General features: G+C 38.4%; 1 long non-coding RNA gene and 1 pseudogene across 5 annotated transcripts; both read right to left on the reverse strand.

Moving 5' to 3' along the window:
* Nucleotides 1–321: 321 nt before the first annotated feature.
* Nucleotides 322–10,247, reverse strand: LOC113591993 (CMP-N-acetylneuraminate-beta-galactosamide-alpha-2,3-sialyltransferase 1-like; annotated as a pseudogene). Its single transcript, XR_014122984.1, has 6 exons — nucleotides 9,966–10,247; nucleotides 7,290–7,484; nucleotides 2,697–2,894; nucleotides 1,716–1,761; nucleotides 1,467–1,578; nucleotides 322–1,095 (listed from the first exon to the last, which is right to left on the reverse strand). The product of XR_014122984.1 is annotated as a CMP-N-acetylneuraminate-beta-galactosamide-alpha-2,3-sialyltransferase 1-like (transcript).
* A 278-nt stretch (nucleotides 10,248–10,525) lies between these two features.
* Nucleotides 10,526–17,691, reverse strand: LOC145657642 (uncharacterized). Of its 4 annotated transcripts, XR_014123518.1 has the most exons (5): nucleotides 17,553–17,674; nucleotides 16,219–16,312; nucleotides 13,613–13,822; nucleotides 12,427–12,532; nucleotides 10,526–10,811 (listed from the first exon to the last, which is right to left on the reverse strand). It is a non-coding gene; the product is annotated as an uncharacterized LOC145657642 (long non-coding RNA). The 4 variants fall into 4 exon arrangements; XR_014123517.1 differs by lacking the exon at nucleotides 16,219–16,312 and having other exon boundaries at nucleotides 17,553–17,691; XR_014123516.1 differs by lacking the exon at nucleotides 17,553–17,674 and having other exon boundaries at nucleotides 16,219–16,347.
* Between the last annotated feature and the right edge of the window lie 8,728 nt (nucleotides 17,692–26,419).

Here is a 26,419-nt window from a genome sequence, read left to right on the forward strand (position 1 = left end):
TGTGTTGCTTGTATAGTCTCTGCCCACAACTGGAGTGTGTTCACTGAGTCATCAGGTCATACTGACTGCTGGGGCTGTGATAATTAAGCAAAGAAAACGAAATCAAATGGTGCAGACTGAATCTGTGGGACAGTCAGACTCTTTTAAATTTGGTAACAAGATATTTTTATTTAACTTGGTAATAAGAGAAGCTGAAACTACCTAATATTTTATTTTTCTTTTTTTACTCACAGAATTACTTTAGAAAAAAAAAAAGAAATACAAAAAGAAAATGTTGACAGAATATGTTTTTATTCCTGCTGGAAGTAGGAGCAGTATAGTACAAGAAAAAAAAAAAGAAAGAAAACCAAACACCTCTCATATTTATTTGAATGTTGACCTCTATTGCTCTTTGGTTTTTAATCTCTATGCGCATGTCTCAGATAGCCACTTTCTCTTTTTCTTTGTGAGAAATAAAGTGCTTATTTCCTATGACTTCCAATCGCAGGTAATAACGTGACAAGTTGGTGGTTATACATTAGATAAATTTGTTACCAGCCATGTTATATGCCAACTATATATTGCTGATGAGAGTCATCTCACCAAATTTAGATACCCCATTACATCTCATACCCATAATTCTCTCTGATGACTGACGTGCAGTAATATGCACAATAATTATGTGCAGTAATTATGTCACATCTTGGACTAGCGAAAGGGAGCTACAGTTAGAGAGCCTTTTTCATATAGGCTGAAAATGTATAATCCAAAATTTCAATATTTCTTCACCATCTATAATAATATGACATTTTGATCCACAAAATCTAGAGACTGGATCAAAAATCAACAAGAAAAATTAAAAAAAATGGATCAAAATCAACAAGAGGAAAAATAAAATCAGAGACCTTATAGAGAGTCTGTTTTTAGAAAGTCTGACTATACTTTCAACTGGTATTAAGACCATGGGAAGCATCTGTAAGCATCTGCAAGCATCTGTATGATGATGTGCTCTTGGTTTGCGTCATGAACACGTGTTTTCCTTAAAGACAAGAGCAATGTTTTCTTCTACCAGTAATGGTGCCAGTTTCCATTTTGGTCAGCTCCAAACACATTCACCTGGGTACACACCTACAGGAGTTCCAGACATGGTCCAGGTGTCTGGCAAAATCAAAAAAGTGTTTTTTTTGTTTTTGTTTTTGTTTTTTTAAGACCCTCTAGTGTAGCACATTTCATGATCAGAATTAAATGGAATTCTTTCACAATATATGTTTATCTGTAAAACAATTTCTTGTTGTATTGCAGATCACCTGAATGGGTAATTTTCAGTTGATTATAATTCCAAGAATTAAAATAGCTGGGGTTAACACATAGCCCTCAAGAGGGCAATATTGTATCATTGTTCTAGGCAAGTAGACTCAGTCAAATAAAGCTGTTAAAAATTGCCTCAACATTGTAAATGTAATAAAAAAGCAAAAAACCGCAAATACCTCACTGCATATGTGTAGAGCGAAGATAAGAGAGAGGAAGCCAGTTGATGGGTATCTTCTGTGTCCTTCCATCATAGATGTACCTCTGAAAAATAGGGCTCAGCACCAACACCTGTGAGTTAAAACAACAAAAACAATAACAATGAACCTCACTGTGGATATGAATCTCTCTGTATCTTTGAGTAGATACAGGGGTAGCATTGGTCTGATAGTCAAAGAAGTGCAACATTTCAATAAAAAGAAATTCACCTTATTCCGGTTAACTTTGATTCAAGGCCTAACGGCCATGTATGTGCTGAGACAAAGAGACAGAGACAGAGAATGAGATTTTTACATATGCATCAAAGTTTATAAAACTGAAATAAAAGCAAATACTTTTCATATTTAAATCTCAGCAGAAATTATAATATTAACATTTTATTATTATAATAATTTATTAGATTATTTATTTATTATATAATTGGGAGTAGTGTAATGCAAAGCAAACATGAGTTGGATACAAATGCTGACTAAAGAACAGATCCAGAATCAGGGTCGATAGAATGGTCCAGGGCCAAAACATGAAGAAAGAGAGATCCACAACAAATAACAGACATGGCGATGAAAATAAAACAGGATGAACAAAGAAACAGAACAAAGTGGGGAACACAAAACAATAATCAGGCAGAGAAAACATTGTCTAGGTGAAAACATTATAACAGGATGAGATGTTAAACAACAATGACCTGCAAAACACTGAAGCAAACACAAATTAACGAGAACTACAGATTAGCAAACAAGAACTAACCAACTAACCAAGACACAGGTGAAATTAAAGGGGACAGAAAACTAAGTGAAATCAAGGACGTAAATCAAAACACAGACACGAGAGAGGAGACCATAGAAACCAGGACACTAGGGAGGGGCCAACTGTGACAAGAAGTAGTAGAAACTGGTTCCAAGCAAGATAAAGACCAGGTCAAACAGACATGTAAGAACTGATCATAGATTCCAGTCTAGACAGTCTATAGATAAGATGGTAGAATTTTAAGATTGACTCTCTTTCTTGACTCTCTTAAAGACTTGAGGTATGACCCTTTTTATGCTGATGCAATATCCTGAAGTTTTTAATCCCACCTCTAGTTTAACAAACCTGTCCATTATGCTTAGGTATCACACACACACACACACACACACACACACACACACACACACACACACACACACACACACACACAAAAAAAAACAAACAAACAAAAAAAAAAAACTATACATTGCTTACCAGTGCTCAGGGCACTAATAATCCACTGCAGGTCCAGGATTTTGAAAGGCACCAGCAGAAGATTGGTGTTGCCATTCAGATCTCTAGCACTCTCTGGGTACATCACATGGTGTGTAGACCTGGTTGCCACATCTCGCTCGTAACCTTTTGTGGTAGCCTTGTTTATTCTGCATGTACACACAAATACTATCAATCATCAACTCAATCAAATAAATCAAATAAAAAAAATCTTGTCATCCTCACTGATCACCCCATACTAGTGTTGGCAACATATGACACTCAAATGAAGCCTTTGTAGCTATAACGTCACTGTTGCCAATGGATTTTATGTCTGAGCTCTACTGATTGAAAAGGCATTTTTAAATCAAGTCCTGTATTAAGGCACAAGATGCAGTTTTTCAACATTGCACAAGATTGTCAGTTTCTGTGGTGCTGAATAACAAGATGGAATGTAATGCGTACGTGGATATCAAATGAAATAATTGCATCGAGGATAACACCCAACTTACCAGGGTAAGGGGGACAGAGCTATATCATCAATACACAGAGTGAAAGAACCAGTTTTATTGAGTTTTATTGAGTTTGATTTTTGTTTTTGTTAGCTGAGCTGAGTATCCTTGTTGGTGCTTAGTGTAACACCAAGGTTTTTATATAATCTTGGGCTTTAACTGATAGGGACTCCAGATAATTTGCTGCATCAGTATGCTCACGACCATTCCTGATGATGATAAATTCTGTTTTGTCATCACTGATATCTCATGATATCTGATAGCAATGATGAAAATGAGGTCAATGGAACACTGAGGGTCAGTGGCTAGGGGTATATACAATTGTGTTTTGCCTGCATAATGGTGAAATGATATATTATATTTACTGATGACTGTGGCCAATAGATACAGAGATTAAAGATTGCTGGCCCTAAAATTGAGCCCTGGGGGACACCACAAGATAGTGGATTGTGTTTAGAGGTACTTTTCCCAAGTGTGAAGTAATCAGAATGAAGTGTGACTAGTAATCAGGAGGTTGCCATTTCAATCCCCACCACTGCCTGGTTCCTGTTGGGCCCCTAAGCAAGGTCCTTAACCCTCAGTTGCTCAAGTCAGAATTGTAAGTCACTATGGATAAAAGTGTTAGCTAATGCTGTAAATGTCAATGTGTGACATAGTACTCATAATTGGTTAGATATGACTGAAACCAGTTCAAAGCAATACCAATTAGGCCAACCCAATCTCTCAGGGGGTTTAGCAGGATAAAATGGTTTACTGTGTCAAATGCAGCACTGAGATCAAGAAGAACTAATATAGGCAGGTTACAGGCATCAAGGTTTTGTCTAAGATCATTCAGGACTTTGGTTAGTGTGGTTTCTGTGATGAATTCTAAATCCAGATTAAAAGGTCTCATTTAGTTAATTATTATTTCAATATTACTGAAGTTGAAGAGCAACTACCTTCTCAGTAATCTTTCCCAAAAATGGGATGTTAAAGATCGGTCGGTAATTATTGAGGGTAATGGGATTTAGTTTGTTCTGTTTTAGAAGAGTCCTGATAACTGCTGATTTTAGACTTTGTGGGTAAATACCTTGTCTAAGTGACAGATTGACAATATTAACAATGTCTTTCAATAGTGCAGCAAAGGCTTGTTTAAAGAATTTTGTGGGTATGGTGTCTAAAAGACAGCTAGTAGTATTTAATAATGAGATCACTTTTCAATGTTTCAATGTCAATCTCTAAGAATTCAGAAGGTGCTGTGCTATGGTATGCTATGGCATAACAAGTTGATAGTGGGCTTGTGTCCTTGTATAAGGCTAATCAAAATGGAAGAGTTTTTACTATTAATTAATTCAGTGAATTCCTCACATTTATCATTAGAAGGTTCTAATGAGGTGTGGGGAGAGTGGTTAAGCAGCTTGTCAATTGTTGCAAGCAGGAATTTAGAATTATTTTGTTGGCTGTCTATCAGTCTAGAAACATACGCTGGCCTCGCATTTCTGGTCTGCACATTGAGTTTGGTTTGGAGAGCTTTACAAATTTCTAGGTGGACAGTGAACCTAGTTCAACTCAGTCTCTCTTTAACTTAACTAGTGGGGTTGAGTCTTCCATGGCGTTTTAGAAATACTGTGCCTGTGCTTGGTTGTTAGATGTGTTAGGCATATTTATATATTCATTTAGTCTTAATGTAAAGCTGTCAGGCTCTCAGAAGTTAAAGCCTTAAATAGAAGGTAGTGAGCTAAAAAGGTTAAAAAACCATGTCACAAAGGTATCTGTAAGGTACTGCTTTGTGACAGTTTTCTTAGAGGTTTTAAGAGAGGCGAGGACAGAGAATGTAAAGAAAACACAATAATGGTCCAAGAGCCCTTCATCAAGTATGCTTGGCACCTTGGACTCTACCTTAAGGGATATTATTAGGTCTAAAGTATGGCCATGTGTTATGTGTAAGACCGATTACATGTTGTGTGAGGTCAAAAGAATATAATAACATGGTAAATTCACAAGTAGTAGGATCCTAGTAAGATCCTGGGCATGTCAAGAAGGACTTTATTTTCATTAACAGATAGCCAGATTCATCAAGGAAATCAGGATGATGTCTAGAAAGGTGGTATAGGACAATCATTAGAACTGATTTTTTTCCCCTCAGCTTAATAGCAAGATATTCAAAAGTGCAGTATTCCCCAAAAGACACATCTTGCTGTGAAAAATACATGCTAGATGCTATATCAATATTGAGGTGGGGTTGCCTCATTTAGAAAAACTTTATCATTGCTGAGTCAGTTAGAAAGGTAATATCCAACATATAATCTTCAACTATTTGGTCTATTGTAAAATTTTTGTTAGCTAACAACCTAACATTAAGAGATGCAGCATTTAACACACATGATACTTTGGATAGATTGTCCAGCTTCACTATAATCAATTAAGATCTTATAGGCAGGTAGTCAGTGCTCTTTAGATCTAATAGTATCTAATAGTAGTAATAGCCATGCCACCAGCTATTACACAATACCAAAATAGTAGGTTGTTGTTTCTAACACATTAGTCTTCTCAATCCTTAGGGGGTGGTGTACCGCAGTATACTAGGCTTCCTGATTTGTTTTTAATGTCAGTCTAAAGGTGCGTAATTGATGTTGTGGAATATATTCAAATGCAGCAGCTGCGATCCAAAGAGATTTGGATTTATGCCTTCCAGCATAAAAAGTTCACCTTGCTCCAAAAATATAATACAATTGTCTATGAAATTCAGTTTGTGGTGAGCCCAGGCTGAAGAGACCAGCTAAAGCATTCAATTCTCCATCTGAAAGTTAGAATTGTTCCTGAGAAACACCCGAGGTTATTTTTGTGCCTGTTCAGCTCACAGGGCAGAGAAGGAGCAGTGAATCAGAGGCACTCAGACATCGAAGAGAGCTGGGAAGACACAGTACAAGCAGGCAAACTCCATCAGTGTACACAGCAGATAGCAGCAGGAAGACCAGAGATTGTTGGAGAGCAGAATCCAGTAGCAGTGTAAACTGACACTTTAGTCAGTGTGTGGGGTGTAAAACAGGTACGAGACAGCAGGATCTTTTGATAATCACAGTTCATTTCACAATTAAAACAAGGAACAAGCGTGCTTTTACAAAAGACTGTATTAGCAATTTCTCCTTCAGCTCTGCACATACTTAATGCTTAAATGAACAGTGAAGGTTTCATTTGTTGTAGTTCTCTAATTATGGATTGGAAAAATTCATCTCATTGTCAGACCCATTGATCCTCAGCACTGGTGAAGCTCCAGGCTGTGTGCTCTTGCTCTCTTTTTAGTCTCTACATAACAAGTGCTGCAGAAGTGTCTGTGAAAATCTTAAAGTTTGCAAACTAGCACCTCCCCTCATAATATAATATTATTCAATTTCTTTGCACTACCCAAACTACTCAAAACTTACTACTTACAAATGCTTACTTTGTGCAGCAATAAGCTGTACTCAGTGTTTATAACACTGCATTTAATATTTATCTAGACCTTGCTTAAATATGCTTATTCAGTATTTATTTTTAAATAATCTACCCAATCCTCTATTTAAAAATATCTTAATTTTATTTTGTTTTGTCAAAGTCTAGTTTCATATTACTTCATTTGCTAACTTTGCAGATGTAAGGTACATAAGAAGCAGGACTCTGGTCCCCTCTGTATTTCATTTTTAATTTTTTTTATAGCATGAGAGCAGGGGAACTTCTGTAGTTGGAAATCAAAATCACCAGGCACATGGCCTCAGTCAGACCTTAAAACAAAACCCCCTTTCTTATGGCAGTAGGGTCTCACATTTCAGCTCTGTTAGAGACTCCTGTCTATTTCGGTGTGGTATAAGCACATGGCACACCACTCAGATTAACAGGTTTGTCCTCCCTAGGAAACATATGTGCTCAATTTGTCTACTGACATGGGAAAGAGGAAGTGCAATGGCAAAACTCTGAACTCTGAACAGCTGACACCAAAATTACTAATATATGCTAGACTAGGCAATATTAGAAGAAAAAATAAATAAAACAATATTGGCATTCAGGGACTCTAATTCATAAGATAGGGGCTTTTACTGGATGATGAAATCGTTGGAGTCAATGAAACTCCCATAACAGGATGAGCGGAGGTTTCCGGAATTCCCCAACCATGGCGCATATCTGGCAGTGGGTAGGTCCAACATCCATATAGAGCTCTTCACCTGGGATGGTGCGGAACAACTTATCCAGGACCACAGTTAGGTTGTATGGCCCGCGCTCCTGCTGCAGCCTCTATACACACAAAGAAAACAGAAGGAGTCATAGTCACTTTGGGTGTGTTGAGTATTCATTTTATTCGTGGCTGAATCAGGCATATAGAGCAGGAAACACTAAGCAACATGGTGCTCTAACCATCCAGAACAGAGAAAACTGTCTGAAAATGACTATTTTGGCCCTTAATATAGGACTGTATATGATTTTGTCTTCAGATGAGTAGAAATGTTCAAGTTCAGAGTTCTATTCATATTGCTTCATTGCATTATATCAGTGTGAGTTCTCCAAATGGGCATGGTATGCACAGGAGGCATGGTTAGCCCACAAAACCCACCAGGGACATCTGTGCTGCTCCTGCCTTCCTTCCCTTAGGCAGGATATACCATGGACTCCACACCAGACCAGGAGCCATCCTCTCAACCTTTCAGCAGCTCCAACTCAGAAGACCAAGGGTTTGTTGTCCAGAGTCACCCTTCCCAGAGGGGGATTCCCACCTGGATTTTCTTGGGGGGGGGGGGGGGGGCAATAGCACTAGGGAAGCTCCTGGCCCCTGCCCTTCAGGGGCAACTGGTCTACATCTGACTGCTGTGCAGGTTGGCCTGAGTACTGGATGACATGGTGGTTCCTGGGCTCTGGGTGGCACAGTGCCCGCTGGGTCTGGTGCTCTGGGTAATGTGGTGACATCTACATCCTGTGTGTAGGATGGCTGGGCTGTGCAGTTTAGGGAAGAGTTCTGGTGTAGCTGTGTTTCCCTGTCTCACCTCTGTCACCTTTACCCTTACATGCTGGGAGGCACACATTTAATGGGAGGTATTGTAATGGTCCCCATCCCCCCCTTTGCTTGGTAGCAGTGGCAACTACATGGCTTTTTGTTTACGTTGTGTCTTTTTGTTTCTGTCAAGCTCATGGACCGGAGCTTAGTTTATTCTTTTCTCCTGCCCGCTTTACATTATCTTGGTGTTCTCATCTACATTGCTTTCCTGATCCATAATTGTAAACCTTAATCTAGTTTATTTCCTCCTTGCTTTGCTCCCTTTTAGGTTTCTATCCCCTTGATCAGTCATGCAAATGTTTTTGGTTTTCCTTTTAAATCTGTTTTCTGTATTATAGTCTTGGTTGTTTACCTAGTTAAGTTATTTGTACTCTTGTCTTTCTACCCTGTTTATCTTAGTTTCATACTTCACTGTTGTCCTGTATCTTCCTTTAATATTTAGCTCCCTTATTTATCTAGTGCTCATCCTCACCCTGATTAGCCTAATCATTTTGTTTGTTCCTGGGTTTTGTTCTTTATTGTTCTCCTGGTGTTTCTGTTATTAAACTTGTTATTCATTTACACTGTCCCTGTCTATGGTTTTCATTATGGCTTCCCCTGCTTTGGAGTCTGCTCACTCTCACGTCCGAGACGGCAGTGCTTCACACGTGTGTTCACCCTTTACCTTCCCTGCATTACAGATTCCACTGCTTTATATTTTGGTTTTCTTACCACACCCACACTCAGGTGTTGTATGTTTGTTTTATTTATCATTCCACCTGTTAGCTCTTTGTTTCTCTCCTTATAAAATCTCTTTTGTGTTTTTAACTTTTTGATGCTTTGGGTTTTTGTTTTCATTTGTGCACTAGTCTTCAGTTTACTTTTGTTTCATTAAATGTTTAGTTTTAAACTTGCATTTTCTTCCCTTTGTTTGCATGTTCATCTATACATTTTACTTTTTCCTTGCCATTTCTTTCTCTTCCCCCATTCTACCAAATAATTAAATTGCTTACTTTCCGTTAATCATGCCATGCTTGGATGGTTCTGGGTATTGAAATTAATGAAATTCTGGGTATTGTGGTTCAGCAGCTTTTGGTTCTTGTACCAGTAGTCTGTCACTGTTTTAATAATGAAATGAAGCCAAACATACAGGAAGCTTAGAGGTGTTAAGAGAGGCGAGGACAGAGAATGTAAAGAAAACACAATAATGGTCCAAGAGCCCTTCATCAAGTATGCTGAGACATTTTTATCCTTAGCTTCCTTGAAACTCTTAGGACCAACCAAGCACACCACACCCTGTACCACAGTTTCTTTCTTGTTTAAGTTACGTTTAGATTTTTAGCATCAATAACAAGAGGTTCACATGTTTTTGCCCAAGTGATCTGTTTCCAATTTACACCTACAAGGTTCAATTCCAATATAGTTAAAATGGGAAGTCTCTATTTTGTGCTCTCAAACAACTCTGCACAGTTTTGTACCTTTCCTGCTCACACCTGCTTGTGCTAAAACACTTAGTTTTTGAATCAGTTTCACATACAGGTCTGAAGTGTTAAAATTTCAGGATCCTCCAGGACTGCTATTCATCACCTTATGTCAGTGTTTGTCAGTCCTCCTTTTTCCTTAGTGTAACTGATTCAACTAGTTAGGAAAGGAATGTATGGAAAGCAATGAATTATGCAGTGTAGGAGTTCACTTAGGCCTTCACTGGGAAAAAGTAAAAACAATAAAGACTTTTATTGACCGTCCACCGTCCACCGTCCATAGGTTTCACTGGTCATGTCCCTGTTTGCTTTGGTCAGAAGTGGCTGAATAGTTAGGTTAAGTTTATTGTAGAACCAAGTGGTGTTCTCGTGCCCCACAATGCACTGCTGGCAAGCGTATGTGTTGAGGAGGATGCCCAGCAGTGACTGCAGGAAGATGGAGGGAGATCTGTGGGAGGGGCTTATAAGGTACATGGCAGCTGATGTCATGCAGAGGCCTACCAGCAGGAAGAGCTGCCTCCTCCAATTGATTCTTGAGCACAAACGCATGTGGCCTGTCCACCTTTAGCTGGAACTCTTGAGCCCCAGTGGAAGATGGCCTGAGCTTCTTGATGTTGCCACAAAAATCTTTAACACTATTGTTGAGGAACATTTGTAAGTCACTCTAGATAAGAGGATCTGTTAAATGTCATAATGTAAATGTTTTATGATGTGCTCTCTTACATGGTAATGCTAATGGGCAGTGGCGGTGTAAGTTTTTTGACATCAGAAAATAGTTGTAGAAAACCACACAGAAGCAAAGACTAAAGGACAGATCTGTTTATAGTCCTTGCTTTGCACAACATCAGTTCATTCCTATTCACTATATTTTATTAAAGAATATTGAGCGTAATTAAAACAGCTCCAGTAAGCATCAGCTGGGTTCATTCAAAGGTGAATCTTCAGCAGAAACCTTGCATTCATCACTGCATCAGTGTGGAAAGAGGCACATGCAGGACAGTCAGAATGTACAGGATGGTGGGAAACCTGGCCTGATGCTCCCTCTCTTCCTGCTTACACGGTTGACTTTACAGGGTGTGTGCAGACACTGCCCGTGTGTGTGTTATTATCCACCTAGGAGTCAAACAGAGGAGATTAGAAGAATTAGAAGAAGCTCTAGGCAAGATGGAATGCCTTTATTGATGATATACACATATATGCATGTACAGTATAATTAAATGATTTTTTACACATATCACTGCTTCTTTGAAGGCTGGGGTCAGAGTGTGGGGTCAGCCATTGTACAGCAGCCCTCAAGCCAAGATGGTTAAGGGCTTTGCTCAAGGGCCCAACAGTGACTGCATGGCAAAACCTTCCAGCTTGTTCCCCTCCGTTCTACCCACTGTTGTACCACTGCCCAATTAATGCAATGAATTAATGATATTCTATCCTCCTGAGATCCAGTCAAAAGTCTTCCAGTTTAGCTTTTTGTGTGATTTTCTGTCTCTTTATAGTGAGAAACATCTTACAGTTTAGTTTTTGAAAATGTATTTTATTTTTAATTTAACAATGTCCATCAGAATGATTTTAATGGGGAAAATGAACTTTTCTGCATTTTTTACATTCCATTAATAAATCTGGTTAAATCTGGTGATTAAACCAGATGCATACTGAACAATATCACATTCTGTATTACTGCCTTCAATTTCAATTTAACAAAAATAATTTCATTCTGTTTCTTTTACATTTATTTGCTTTTTAAAATTCTATCCCTGAAAAAAATAAGCATGTAACAGTTAAGATAAAATATGTAATCTGCTTTTGCATTACTTTGATTTTCAACTTTTTTATTTAAATTTTTAGTGATGATGATCCAGGAACCAAGTTCTCTTTTTGGTGATGCAGAGAAACATTTGCATTTGATGTATCTCATGTATGTCTTGTTTTTGCGAACCATATTTTTGCATGTTTGCAATCCACTATCTCTGCCATGTGCATGGCTCCATATTTATTCCCAGATAGCTCTGGTTGTGGAATTCTCTTTTTCACTGGTGATTCATATTCTTCATCACTGTCTTCACTATTCTTCAGCTCTTCAGCCAGATGCAACTTGAAGTCCAAGTATTGTTGAGTGTCCTTTGCAGGTTGATTTAGGACTTTGCTGTCAGATTTGTACTGGATCCAGAAGATTGTGATGGCAAAGTCAGAGAAGTGACCGATTACATGGGTAGTCCATTTTTTGGTTCTGCTTGAAATTCAGCATTTTGTCACACAAGTCCTCCCCACCCATGTTTTTATTGTGTTCTCTGATCACTGCTAGTTTTCTCACTTGGATGTTTGATGTGATTTTTTGGACCTTCTTGTGCAGCTATCCTCAGGATCTTTTCTATGCATTTTAGACATTATTAGGACTCGTTTGTTGTTAAACCATTTTGTAATGGTCATCTCAGGATGGCAGCTCCTCTGCCTTTTTTTTTGCAATTACTTGTGACCACTAAGTTGACATGTCTTTAGGATCCTTTAATTAGGATTCTGCAGTAAGACCCTTTTCCAGCAATACATCCATCAGGTTCATTGTTGTGAAATACCTGTCAAAGAACAGCTGACTTCCTGTGGGCAGAGATTCAACCACACCTAGGAGTGCTGCTGGCACAGTGACTGTTTTTTGTCAGCAAATGTATTTTTCCCCTGATACATTTCATAATCTAGCATTAAACCATTTGGAGAAGCAAGGACAAATTGTACTTACACATGGAATAAGATGTAAAAATATCCTATGCCAGTCCGTTGGAGCTCAACCTCATCCCCTCCAAACTCAATTTTAAACACCTTCAAGCCAGTAGGATACAGTTTGCCTGGAGAAAAAAAAACTGCCTAATTGAACAGCATCTTATAAAAGAATTAATTGCTCATTGATGCAGAGCTTTCCTAGTTTTTCAAGGCTAATACAGCCTTGCCTGACTCTGTCAAGGTGAGGTCTGACTTTCCACAAAATGTCTGTTTTCCATCCATTAGATCCAGATCATTTACAATTTTCAATAGGTTTATGACCTTGAATCTATCTCTTGCCATTTTATTGCTCATTATTTGCACTTTTATTTACATCTTGATTCCAAAGCAGGCAATGTGGATCTAAGAACACTTTAATTTCCTAAGGTGTGGTATTCAGAGACACCTCTAACTTGCAAACCCCTTTGATTTATGAATGCTGCCAAGGCTTCAAATATGTTGCTATCAATTTATTAGGAAAGGTACAGTTTGTTTGTAAGGTCATTGTGGTTATCAGAAAGCAAAGGTAGCACATATCTGAATCTATTGGGATGGAAAAATATCAAACTATGTGTAACGTATCCAGCAGGAATGAGGCGAGAGGCAGAATGCAAATGCAAGAGGCTCTTTATTGAGCGAGGGTAACAAAAACACGGAAGGCTAAGAAACAGAGACATGGGGGAAACACCGAGGAAAACGACAAAGCAAGGGGGCGGCGCCAGTGTTAAGCGAAAACAATCGAAACACGACGGAACAAACCAAAAATAACCGTCAACCTGGGAAACGAAACACAAGGCTTAAATAACAAAGACAATTCAGTACTAAACAGTCACAGGTGAACATATGAACAGCGAAAACCAAAACAAGGACTGGAATTCAGGAACAGGGGCGGAGAAAACGAAACCAAGGAACAGACACAAGGAAGTAAAGAAACACAGACACGACAGGGAATCTATGGAAACAGGGACGCCAGGAGGGTGGCCAGTCGTGACACTATGTTTGTAAATAACCAGATTAATTATTTTATCTCCAGTCACTTTGATCACAATGAAATGTAATTATTAGTTGTTTACTATAATAAAAACTATTTTTAATACTGTGCTGTAGTTAATAACAACAACGTAGCACTGTGGTATTTTATTATGGATAACATTATGCTTGGTTACCTTGGCGATGACAAACACTGACTTGCCAGTGTTTTTCCACAGAAGAGGCCAGGTTTCCTGTTCACACATGTCTGATAGCTCATTTGGTCAGCCTTCTGTCTCTTCTTCAGAGCGCTCTACCGCTTCCTCTACATCCTCAGAATTTTCCTCATATGCAAAATCTGAATCTCGCTTTATTATTCTGTGCAAAATCTCCTCTGTTTTTGTCTCCTACAGCAATGTGGAAAAAACATTGTGAAAATGAAAGAAAAAGAAGATTATCTTGATTACCACTATATAGTACATTCATAATATGGTATTATTTCAACACAGCAATTAGAAAACTACTCTCAAACCTCACTACATCATTTCTGACATGTTAATAAACTTAATAAACAAGACAATATAAAACCATTATAGTTAAACATCAGTAACTAATCATTATTTGACTTAACCTTTATATTTCCGTAAAATGTTATTGTTCCTATGGAAGCCATTTTGTACTGATAGAGAAGGGAAGCTGTGAACATCCCACTCAGACAAATATGGAAGAGGGGTTAAATGGAAGCAAATTAATGATCTTGCATCATCATTACAAATAGCTAAACTTAAAACTGAATTTTCTTTTTTTGTTTCTATTAACAAATGGCAGTGAGGATATTTTCTGTGATCCAGTTGCAGCTGTTCGTGTTTATTTTGTATCGTGAGCGGGGCTGTTTCTAGTAAGATGTTTTGGGGATTATCATGGCATCCAAGTTATATCAGTATCCACATCATGGCACTTGCTGAACCTGTTTTGTTTTAGGGCACTGGACACATGTTTCCTAAAGTATTGCAGTATTAAGAGCCACTTCATTATCGGAGAGTGTAAACCAAAGGTAAATCAGACTTATTTTGTTATTTAAATGCTAGAATATCTGCTATTCTAGCAGCCCAGTAGCACTCCATAGAATATGTCTTAACATTCTATTGCCCAAAAGCTGTTTGCTGTAAAAAAAAAAAAAAAATAAAAATAAAAAATGGCAAAAAATATACGGTACATTTTCTTTGCTATTTTTAGTGTAATACATACTTCTAGTTACCAAAATTAAAGGAAGATCCTGGACAGGTGGTGAGAAACTATTTAATTTTTTTTTTTTTCGTTTTTACCTATTTAGCTCCTTTCACCCCCATTCACTCTGTAGTCGCTCGTGGGCGTCCTCTGGCGTTCTGCAGTCATGTTTTGATATAACAGAAGGAGCATGATGTGGCCAGGTTCCCCGCACTGGTACGGCCGTAGGCCACATCCAGGCTTGCATAAGATTCTATTGGCCTTCAGATTCCCTTTCACAAATCCGGGAGCGCGGACATGCGCGTTCATCTAACGAAAATCATCTTCGTGTGTTCTACTGTTTTTAATGGACTGGTTACTGTCTGGATTACCCTCTGGATTGTTTGCCTGATATTCTTTTGATCTTGGATTTTGGGCTGTACTCTGGCTCTGACACAGTATTTCTGATGGCACTCTTTTACTGTTCTCCTTTACAAAAAATAACTCAGGGAAAGTCTATTGAACTTATTAGTTACGTGGATCACATGCATCGTCTTAACAAGAATTTTTTAATTATAATAGTAATTATTTAAAATTCAGATGTATATTTTTCACGTCATTAAAAAAGGCTTGAATTCATTTACAATGAATCACTTATGTTACCTTCCGCTTTAGATCGGATTATTTAATGCCGCTATTTTGAGACAAACACTATTTCGAACAGTGATAATGTGGCATTTTAACTAGGTTTTCTCCACATTTCCGTTATATAAATGTGTTTAAAAATTCAGTACATTAATGTCATTATCATTATTGTGTGATTGACAACTTTAATAGTAATGAAGCGCGGTATCAAATCAAGACAGGGCAAAATGTAACACGGATTTTTTACTGGCACTGATTCGGTCCCTGGATCTGGGCCAGCACCAATCCGGCATCAGAGCAGAGGTCACAGATTTTTTTACAAATACCATCCGTAATGGTTATTTCAGATGTGGATAGGTTTCAAACCAGATCTGTGAAAGTTACTTACACTTACAATTTATTTCATTAAAATCTGTGAATTATATGAATACAATATTATACCACCTAGATTCAAAAATTGCTTTCCAAACTAGGCTTTAAAATATGAATACAGTAGTTTAACTTAAAAAATACAGTATAAAGTATAATTCGTAACCACTAGCCTTTAACCAAACAAAATGTTATTCCACCCAATACAAAAAGACAGAGAACTTTCCATTTGCAGCTAAGAATTTGATTATAGTGTTTGATTATAAATTTACTAGGTTAGAATTCTCTACAATGCAACTCTCTCTCTCTCTCTCTCTCTCTCTCTCTCTCTCTCTCTCTCTCTCTCTCATGTTGTCCTATGCTGTTTACTTTTAGACAGGTTCAAGGCTATGTCAAATTGTCTGGAGTTACTGTCTCATTCTAGACAATGCATATCATATCTTGTCTGAACATCATCTCTGAATATATTGCACCTATGTCATTTACATATTTCTGCTTACTCCATCTGTATATTCCCATGTGTCACTGAATAAAGTGTGCGTGCTTCTCTCACTCTTGGTGTCACTCATTCTGAGACAAGTACCGCAGAGCCCTGAAGGAGGATCAACCAGACAGGCGAGGCAGACGATGAGACCAGAGGGACAGGGTGAAAGGAAATAAGAATATTTTCCCCAACACTATTCAAATGACAATTAAGAATATCCGCATTTACTATCTTGCTAGTAAGAACGACAATTCAGAATATCTATAATCACATTTTGACGAGTTAAAATATCTTTTAAGATCTCTTTAATTACGTCATCTGAATCGTTATTTGAAGCGTCCAAAATGCGAAATGATCATTTTAGAGATATATAGATAATTATAGATATCTCTAATTTTATAACACCTAGTATAAATCTATGGTAAGCCGTTTTATCTTTTATTCGCATTTGTCTTGATATCATGAATTTAATTTATACATGTGTAAATTTCTACCAGTAAATGTTTGATATCAAGAATATAATTTGTATTAGTAAGAATTTAATTATTGATATTAAAAATACAATTTTCACATGTATGAATTGAATTCATGAAAATAGAAATAATAGGTAAAATGGCTTTCCATATAAATGACATTTTTAGATATACGAGAAATCGTATGCATGACGGACTGTGTAACGCATTTTGAATTGATCAGTTGATCATTAATGAGGAAGCACATAAAATGGTTATTAATAATGTCTGGCACATTGTTTTGCTATAGTGTTGTTATAGTGTTCTATACAAAACGTGTGCAGGGCGTTGTAAGGGAAAAGAATAGTAGCCAAAGAAAACGTTTTTAAATCTATTCCTAAGCCTATTTTACCATTGTTAGGGTTACAGATATAAAACTTAGAATACGCGAGTTCACGGGTAGTTTTGCATATCAGATAAAAACTGCTATATTTGTATTGTTGACATCATGGCGTCTGCAGTCCGTTTTACCAGCTAAGTTCGATAGTAAGTTAGGGTGTAAAGTTTATACTAAACCCCAAAGCAGTTTAAAACTAACAAGTTGTATTATTTGTTCTACCATAGGGGCGGGCTTTCATGCTAAAAATGGGCTACATAAATCCGTTAGTAAAGTCGTCGAATAATCGTTTAAGATAACCACAAACACATTATGACTAGACGGAATGATCAATCGAAATATCTGAAATACAAGGGCTATCTAATTAACAATGCATTAAATCATGAAGAAATGTAATATATATTGATTAGACCTAAAACTAATCCGAAACAAAGTGAATATATATATACTTTGCTTTACTAATACTGATAATATAATTTTTCACATCTTAAATTTATGTTGCATATAGTTAATAATGAATTTGAAGCTCCCTTACAAATTAATTGCAAACTTGGCGTCATTCATTCTAGTTAGCGATATCTTACCTTGGTATTTTGCCTAGTCAAAATGTAATTAAGAGATATCTTGAACTAGCATTATGTGTAGTCGTAAATGTAACGTAAATCTGTTCAGATCAATAAATGTTCCTATGATTCGCGTGTTCGCCTGTCACTCAGGTGTTATCCATTTCCTCGTCCTTGGTAAGTCTGCATTGCATTAGTAGAGCAAAACGAGTTCTAGGTAACTGTACCGATACATACGGGAACCAGACGCCTGCAGATATAATCGACGAGCGTTAATTAATCCAAAACCTTAATCAGAGGGCAAGCGCAGGTCAGTAGCCAGAGAGATCGCAGCCAGAACATAAGGGGTAAGTACAGGCATAAACTGATGAACAACCCAAACGTGAAAAAAGCGGGCAATCCTAGATTACGAACTAACCAGACAGGGAGTAGACAGAATCAGTAACCGGATGGCAAAAACAAGTCGGTAGACGAGGAGGCAAACGGAGATAGTGCTCGGTACGCAGGGTTCAACCATGGCAAATTTGCTTTGTATGCCAACTACTCCAATATCAGGATCAGAATAAGGCTTTGTTGTATGTTTGCACACACAAAGAATATGTCTTTATACATAAAACATTCTCAGTTTAGCCAAAAAGCTTAATGCCAAATTTACTCCACATAGGACAATAGGAGAGAAGATGAGACAATAGGAGAGAAGCTGAGGGACATTCCTATTGACTAATCCTTAACTTTGATCTTACCATATCTGGCTAAACTGAGAAACTTTGCTTTGTGAAATATCCCACTGAAGCCAGAGTTGTCACAGACAAATACACATACACATTCATAAATGACCACATTCATAAATGATTGGCACACTCCAATATTACCAAATTATGGTGTATAAATATATAAATAAGACAAAAACTTAATTGGGGTCATTTCATGCTGTGTGCAGCATAGATATTTCAAATCTGATTCTTTCTTAATTATATGGTTGCCTGATTTAACTATTTTGAAAATATCTCAAATATTTTATTTATTTATTTTTTCATGGGATGGTTTATACTGACTTTTAATGGATCATTCATCTTGTATATGCATCAATTGCTTAACATTACATTACAGAATAATATATTTTTAAGTTCAAGTAAACATCAAAGAACACTTCCAAGGACTGTAAGGCTGTTGGCCCAAGTGCCAGAGGGCGCGGGGCAGGACGCACAGAATTCCTTGTTTGTGCAAGACAATTATTAAAATTAAACACGGACAACACAAGTGGCACTCACAAACAACTGCACGTGAACATTATTAAACATTTGACACTAACGACATACACATAAATACAAAATGGTGGAAACAAACACAGACGTTACGTGCTACAGCTACTTTTTACATTTATGACTCACAAAGAGACATAGGTAGCGACAATGACCAACAAAGGGTGCACACATAGACAGGGGTTTAAATAGACACATTAACACTTAACAGCAAATCCTGTACACATGTGTGCAATCGTGGGGGGCGTGGTTACAAAACAGATAAACACTGTACATATGTGGGTCCCCCTGCATGTGGCGGGCCATACCATGTGACTTATGGGGGCAGAGCAGTCTGTGACAAGGACATAATAAGATTTTGGGCATGATTGGGGAGTCTAACCCTCCACAGAATGTTTATTACAGGTGACTAGACTTGGAGGTGCAAAAAGCTTAAAAGGCATGGTAAGAAGCTTCACGACATTTTTCTTAACATCAAAGATAAATCCTGCAATGCATCCATGGTGCCAGTGCTCCCAGGCAGGGCCCATGAGGAGTAGATTGGCTCTTCTGGAACCACTACATGGGTGGTCTAGTGGGCTCAGTTGCGTGTCCTGTTCTCGTTACCAACATCTTTTCTCTCTTTTTCAACCACCCAAAGCTCAGGAAGAGGACTGCCTCAAGGGCTGCACCTCCATGATGGCCTCACCCTGTGTGGCTTGCAGCATGTGAGGAGAAATACTTCCTGGAGCATCTGGACCCAGAGCAGACGTGCCCCTCCACATGTCCTACACGGCCAAGGACACGCCTCCAGTGCCTAACCTCCCAGCAGGAGGTTCCTGTGGGTGTAGTACACTGTTCGTCTATGTTTGTGCTCATTTTCTCTGCAAGCACGCCACACTGTAGGGTCCCGGCTGGGTCCTGCCGAGGCTGCTGTCATTGCTGATCGCCACCACGCTTCCGGTCCTGTTGAGGGTGCTCCACCATTGGTCGCCTCTGCACTCCTGGTCTGTTTGAGGCTCATGCTGTTTGCTGTTGGTTGCTGTTGCACTTCCAGTTCCTTTGAGGCTGCTGCAGTCGCCGGTCATCGCTGCACCTTCGCTCCTGCCGCAGCTGCCACTGAACTCTGTCATACCACCCCAGGATAGGAACGGAGTTTGCCTTTCCCTCTCTCTTTTGAGAGACCTCCTTTGGTGGTGGCTCCTAGAACGCCTTGCACTGTACCGGAACCAGACTCTGCTGTATCACAGTAGCCTGGGGTTCCCTGTCCCTATCAGTGGCTGAGTTGTGAGCCATGGCTTTGTGTGTGTGTGTGTGGGGGGGGGGGGGGGGGCTGTAATGGTTCACTCCCCTACCCACACATCACGCGGTATGGCCCACCATCTGCTGGTGGAGTCATATTTGTTGATGACTCTGTAACCATGCCCCCCTTGTTGTCATTGTAATTCACCTCATCTGTACCTTGTTTCACATATCGCTAGGGTACGTATTTAAACCCCTGTGTTACTATAGTGAGTTGTCGGTCATTGTTCTTGCTCATGTCAGCATTAGTGTTAGTGTTCATGGTTCACTATTCTAATCTAATCCTGAGCCTAACCATGACCAAAATCTTGATTGATCTACTGAATGTATTCAGATGCTTCACTACTGCTACATCATTGATATGTTACTGTATGAGTTTTTATGTAATCTAAAAAGGGCTGCTCAAAATGGTATTACCAAGAAAACATTATATATTTATTTTTTGTTAATATATTTATGTTCTGTTAATCCAAAACTGGGCATGTATTTCAGCAACATCCCCAACTCCCAACAAAAACTGCAGATGCGACTAGATGTTTTGAAGGGAATCAGGGAGAGCATTTGGGGAAACATACAGTTTACAGATAAATGCCCCGATCAGCACTGTCAGGAACAAACATTGTGTTTCTAATGCCATTCATCAGGTCACACACATTGCAACTGCCCTGAGAGGATGAGAGTTTTCCCAGAGCACCAGGGAAACTAAACAGTCTGTGCTTAAGGGAGGGCAGCGCAGACAAGGACAATGAGACCCAGTGACATTGTAGGTAGCACTGAAACACAACATTGTGAGTCACTTTGTTAGTTTTACATTGCCATCTTACCTTCATCCACGACTGTTGTTTTTTTTTTATTGGAGGCTGATGTCAATAGCTAGAATAGTGAGCACTGCCAATTTATGTCACTACTTTCCAACACAAATATGGAGAGGGAGTACTGTTCTAGAGTAGGTACAGTGAAAGTCAAGAGTTGTGAGGTGCTTTAACCATAAAATGAACATCTTGATTTGGGTAGTTTACCTGATTCTTCAACAATGTCAATGGGCAGCATGGTGATGGTTGAGCTTACTCCGTTTAAAGCCAGGCCTAAACACTAAAACTTGTTGGAAGAGTTGTCACTCCTATGTTGGGTGATCAGTGGGTCCCAGAGTAACCAAACCCACTAGTCACACTGGTTTCGAAAAGAAATGCAAAGATTGCAGATGTTTCTCCCTGCATTGAAGTGGAGGATTTATCCACAGGGATGAAGTCCACTGCTGCATGCAAAGCACACAGGTTTTAGATGTGCAGCGTAGGTCAAAGAAGGACAAGGTGCATGTCCTAGAGACATTGGACCTACAGGACCTGGATTTGGAGTCATGTGAGGTTTCCTCGCATTGGAAAAGTGAATTACTGCAACTTATTGATATGAGACAGTCTTTTCCAGACACAAATTGGACTGTGGAGAAGCTGAGGGCTTTGTGCATCACATTCGCCTGTTTGGCACTAAACTATTTCATCTGCCCTATCTGGCGCATGCCCCCAAGATATTATGCTAAGCTGAGAACAGCATTAAATTAAATGGAGTAAAAGGGCATTATACAGAAGTCACACAATGAACATGCCTCACCGCTTGTCTTGGTGTGGAAGAAGTCTCCTTTTGGACTTCATGAACATACTCATCTCCCTCAGGGCCTCTGTAATAGCTCTGCCACATTCATGATGATGTCCATATTTGGTGATGAGAACTTCACAAGCCTGTATGATCTTTTAGTATATGCACCTACAGAGGAACTTGCACTTCAGAATTTTTTTTTTGGCTTTCTGACCACATCCTCAAACTTTCACCAAAGTGAAATGCTACTTTCTCAGAATGACTGTGAGATTTCTGGGCCACATTATTTGTGAGAATGGTGTTCAAACATATCCAGAGAAAGAGCCATTAATGACATTGTGGTGTCTGACCTCATGGAGACATGAAAATATCTTCTATGAAGAAAATTAGTTCATATTATGTATGTGTAGGTGTTGGGGAAAGAAACAGCACGGAAGGCTTATGAACACTTCTGGCTCTTTATTCCAATAGACCCCATTAACTGGGATTTTGAATCAGATAATAAGAACAAAAAACAATACAAAGAAAAGAAAACAATCAATGCTAGTCTATTATAGGGGATCCATACTATGCGGAAATCAAAATTAAACATTCACCTCTGTGGTGAGTTTAAGTCAGAAACCTATAAACAAAATAACAAAGATAACCCTAATACTTTGTTATCAATGCAGACACTCAATATCGGTATCACTCGTCTCTGAGGTAGCTCTCACTCAGGGGTCTGTGCATGGTGCAACTCTACACGGTAGTCTCTGTCACAATTACTACCTCCCAGCTTCCGTGTTCCATGTTTTCCCTGTCTTGCGTTTTTTATACTCAGGCTTCTTGTCATTCCCAGAAAAAACAGAATCCCGTGTATTTTGACGACGAAGTTAGGAAATACTTGGAGACTAAAAAACACAAAGGCTAGGAAAAACACAAAGGCATGGAGTACAAATAAACAATGCATCAAATACAATCAAAGAACCTAGAAGCGAACACAATGAACAGCAAAAACCAAGGCAACAAAGCAGGGTTTAATACATCAACTAAATGAGGTGCAGGTGTTGAAAATCAAACGAGGGGTGGAGAAAATGAAACTATGGAATGCATCTAAAAAACACAAGACAGGGAAAACACGGAACACGGAAGATGGGAGGGAATAATCATGACAGTCTCTTCCATTTGGTGAAACCCAAACAAAATATACCCCTCTCCCCATCCGACACAGTCCTAAATAGTCTAATCCACCCAAAGCACAGAAAAGAAAATAACTTCTCCCCAAGGGAACTCTATCCCCCTAGCTATGTCCCCTCTCAATACAGAACTTAGCATGATACCATATGATACAATTGGCATAAATGGGGAAATACAAGTATGTGCTACCATAGACGTGCACAGAACAATAGGGCAGTAGTGCCAGTGGAGTTTGAAACACACATAATAATTATACTCTCCTGGTTACATTTATACCCTATTGCACACACAAATGTGCACACACTCACCTCTGCTCACACCCTTTACTCTAGGAATCCTTTCCCTTGCTAACTTGAGCAGAATCTGCACCCCACAAACATACAACATGGTCAACCACATGAATGCGCACCACACGTGAAGTATTCTATACATTTTTACATGAGTCATATATTTCCCATCAATATGCATTATTTGCAGATATACACATATACTGAGGTTCATTACCCTTTCGCATTAACATAAATTTTATTTCTGCCTTCTGTCAGGCTTCCAAAATCATGAGGAAGGATGACAAAACATAATTGCGTCTTCAAAACCTATTGCTACACTCATGTTGTGGTAGACTCATGGCTGAGACATCCACACATACTGGTGGAAGGGGAGGCCACAAAAAGGAAAGGCGGGTTTGTGGAATGGATTTCGTGATGCTGAAACAAGACCTCATGAACAATGTTACTTTGGCCCATCCTAACTTTTAGAGAGCCATTTATTCTGTCCATAGATGTTTCTTTTGATTTCTTTTCATTTTCTCACAGAAGCCACGTGGTGGGGATGTTTCCCAGACAGTGTCCTTTACAAGTAAAACTCTCTACGAATCCCAGATGAACTATTCTGAACATAGTCTAGAATGCCTAGTGCTAAAATGGGTGATTTGTGAAAATTTAGCCATTGTTTAAAAGGTAGACACTTTCCAGTTTGGACAGACAATAACCCCTTGACATACAGTACATATTGACCAAACCATGGCTTGATACATATGAAAAACAATATGTAGCCAACCTAGCGTCGTACAGATTTGATTTGAACTACAATCCTGGCCCTAAGAATGTTGTGGCCAATGCATTCAGCCAAGTCAGTTGATAGCTACAGTCATGTTTCAGATCCCTATGTGTCACTCCTCAATCAAGTCTGTGGTGGAATGGTTCAAGATGCTTAAAGGTTGTCCAATAATTTTCAGGCTGTGCAGGACATAAACAAGGGTTCAGTAGAAGAGGTTTAGAACATAAACACACTGACAGTCATGGGTAGCTTCATTGCATCTGATGAGATTTCTGCCCTCTTTGATATGCATTGCACTGGTGTTGTGAACCAATAGGGATAGGAACTGCAATCATAAGAGGTCACATAAGTACTATAGCACATCATCATCAGAACATCATCATACTATAGAACAACTAGTGCAATTTCCTTTGGTATCAATAAAGCCTTGTCTTGTCTTGTCACTTACAGTTCACACATGGCTGCACATGAAACTGTAGATATGTTATTATACGAAATGGATCTGTACATTCTGTAGACTGTGTACATATATACCCAACCATATACATTGTACATTGTGTATATAATCATAATATACATATATTGTACATACATTGTTAATATATTTTGTACATACATAGAATATATATATTGCATATATATATTTCACATATAGAGAATATCTATATTTCTCTATGCACCCCTGTTTTCTTTTCCTCAGTTTGGATAGAGCACTCTCCACCATTTCACTGCGAGTTATACTGTGTATGACTATGTATGTAACGAATAAACCAAACTTGAACTTGAACTTGAACTTGAACTGTGTTGTCTCAGGAAGAGACTGCTGAATCTTTAGATATCTGGAAATAGAAAAATATTAATGGGGCTCTAAGCCCCCCCATTAGAATTGCAAAAATGAAAAAGAACAATGCATCCATTAACACTAAATTCTGCATTAACATAGAAGTAATTTTAGTTTGGCTTTTAAGTAACATTACATTAGAATTTTGTCACCAGGGTCCCTATGCTATAGCTTTTACTGGCTAGGTATTTTATTAGCGCGATACAACCTGATTGAGAGTTTAAAGAGTGGTGACTTTCAAATAATACTATGACTTTCAAATAATACTGTGTACTTTTGTATTTAGGAGAATTGATCATTTTTTGGATTTTTTTAACTTGCTGGAAATCATCATCTAAAATATGGTCATAAAGTTTTTGGAGTGAAAGTGGCAGATTTTTTTTTTTATCCACCTCTGTACTTTACAAATATTACATTAAAAATAAAGCACTTTGTGCTTTTGAGAGAAGCATTTATTTTATGTTCAGATGTTCTTTTTTTGTTACAGTTTTGTCACATTTTCAAATGCACTGTTGCAAAATACCTCAGCAATTTCCCTCAGCAAAAAACTTCAGCGATTTAACACACCATTGCCACTAATTTTCCTACTGCCACCTGCACCACAGAGGACAGACCCACCTTTCACTTACTCACTTCAGCTTACCAATCATCTCCTATGCCTTCAGCATATAATCAGGGAGCTTCCATTCATGGCATCATTTTTACATTTTAAATTTGACTGAAGTAATGTGTTAAAGCCCTGTGAATATCTTGACCTGTTGAATGATCAAAGACTGGCTCCTTCCTCTATATTGATTTTCTCTAGAGGAGGAAATGCCATCTGGCTTTTATTCTGCCAAAAACTCTCTCTCTACACATATTCTTGCTGTGCTTGATTTGTAATTGTACATGCACTGATCCTGTGCAATCTCTGGACCTTCTGGATATGGTTTCTGTGTCTATGCTGCACCTGCTACAGTACTGGAACTGGAACTGGAACATTGAATTCATGAAAAATATATAACAGTTCCCACATGGGCCTTTTAGAGAAGTGTTTGTGGTAACTGATACAAGTACAACCAGTTTGTAGTAGTAAGTAGCAGTGGTAAGCTAATAAAGGCATTGTAGCACTAGCAATTATACAATTTAAAAAAAAAATCTGACTGACAACTTCATGTTTGCACAAGATATATGGAGTTTGAAGGACTGTTTTATTTTTGTGGCCACAGGCTCATGGAGGTGTCCCTTAGTAGCATTTTACTATTTTAGGCAAGTAAACTGTGCAATCCTACTTTCAGTAGATGGTGCCTAGTTCATGTCATGGCTGACATGACTTTTCTGATATCCTGGGAATTCAAACCAAAATTTCTTTTTCACCAATGCAATGCAGAAAATTTCCCATTGCAATATAAACTTTACAAAGACAATAGGCACTAAATGCTACACATTACAAAGGAAGGACAGTGGGTGGGTGGATTAGGCCATTCTAGATTTAACAATCTTGAGGGCATTTGGAAAAGATAAAAGGATAAAGTAGCTTGTGTGGAGCTTTTATAATCATTGTATTCAGAATAGCATTCCTGAGACATTGACAGGTATAAATTAGTCCACATGTCTCCAACTCACTGTGTAGTTGTGGCAAATACACAGTTTGAGCAAAGCTGATTATAATAAAGATAGGTTCAAACAGGTGATGG

The sequence above is a fragment of the Electrophorus electricus genome, chromosome 4 (assembly GCF_041902795.1).
Source record: "Electrophorus electricus isolate QZ-2024a chromosome 4, ASM4190279v1, whole genome shotgun sequence".
NCBI lineage: Eukaryota > Metazoa > Chordata > Actinopteri > Gymnotiformes > Gymnotidae > Electrophorus > Electrophorus electricus.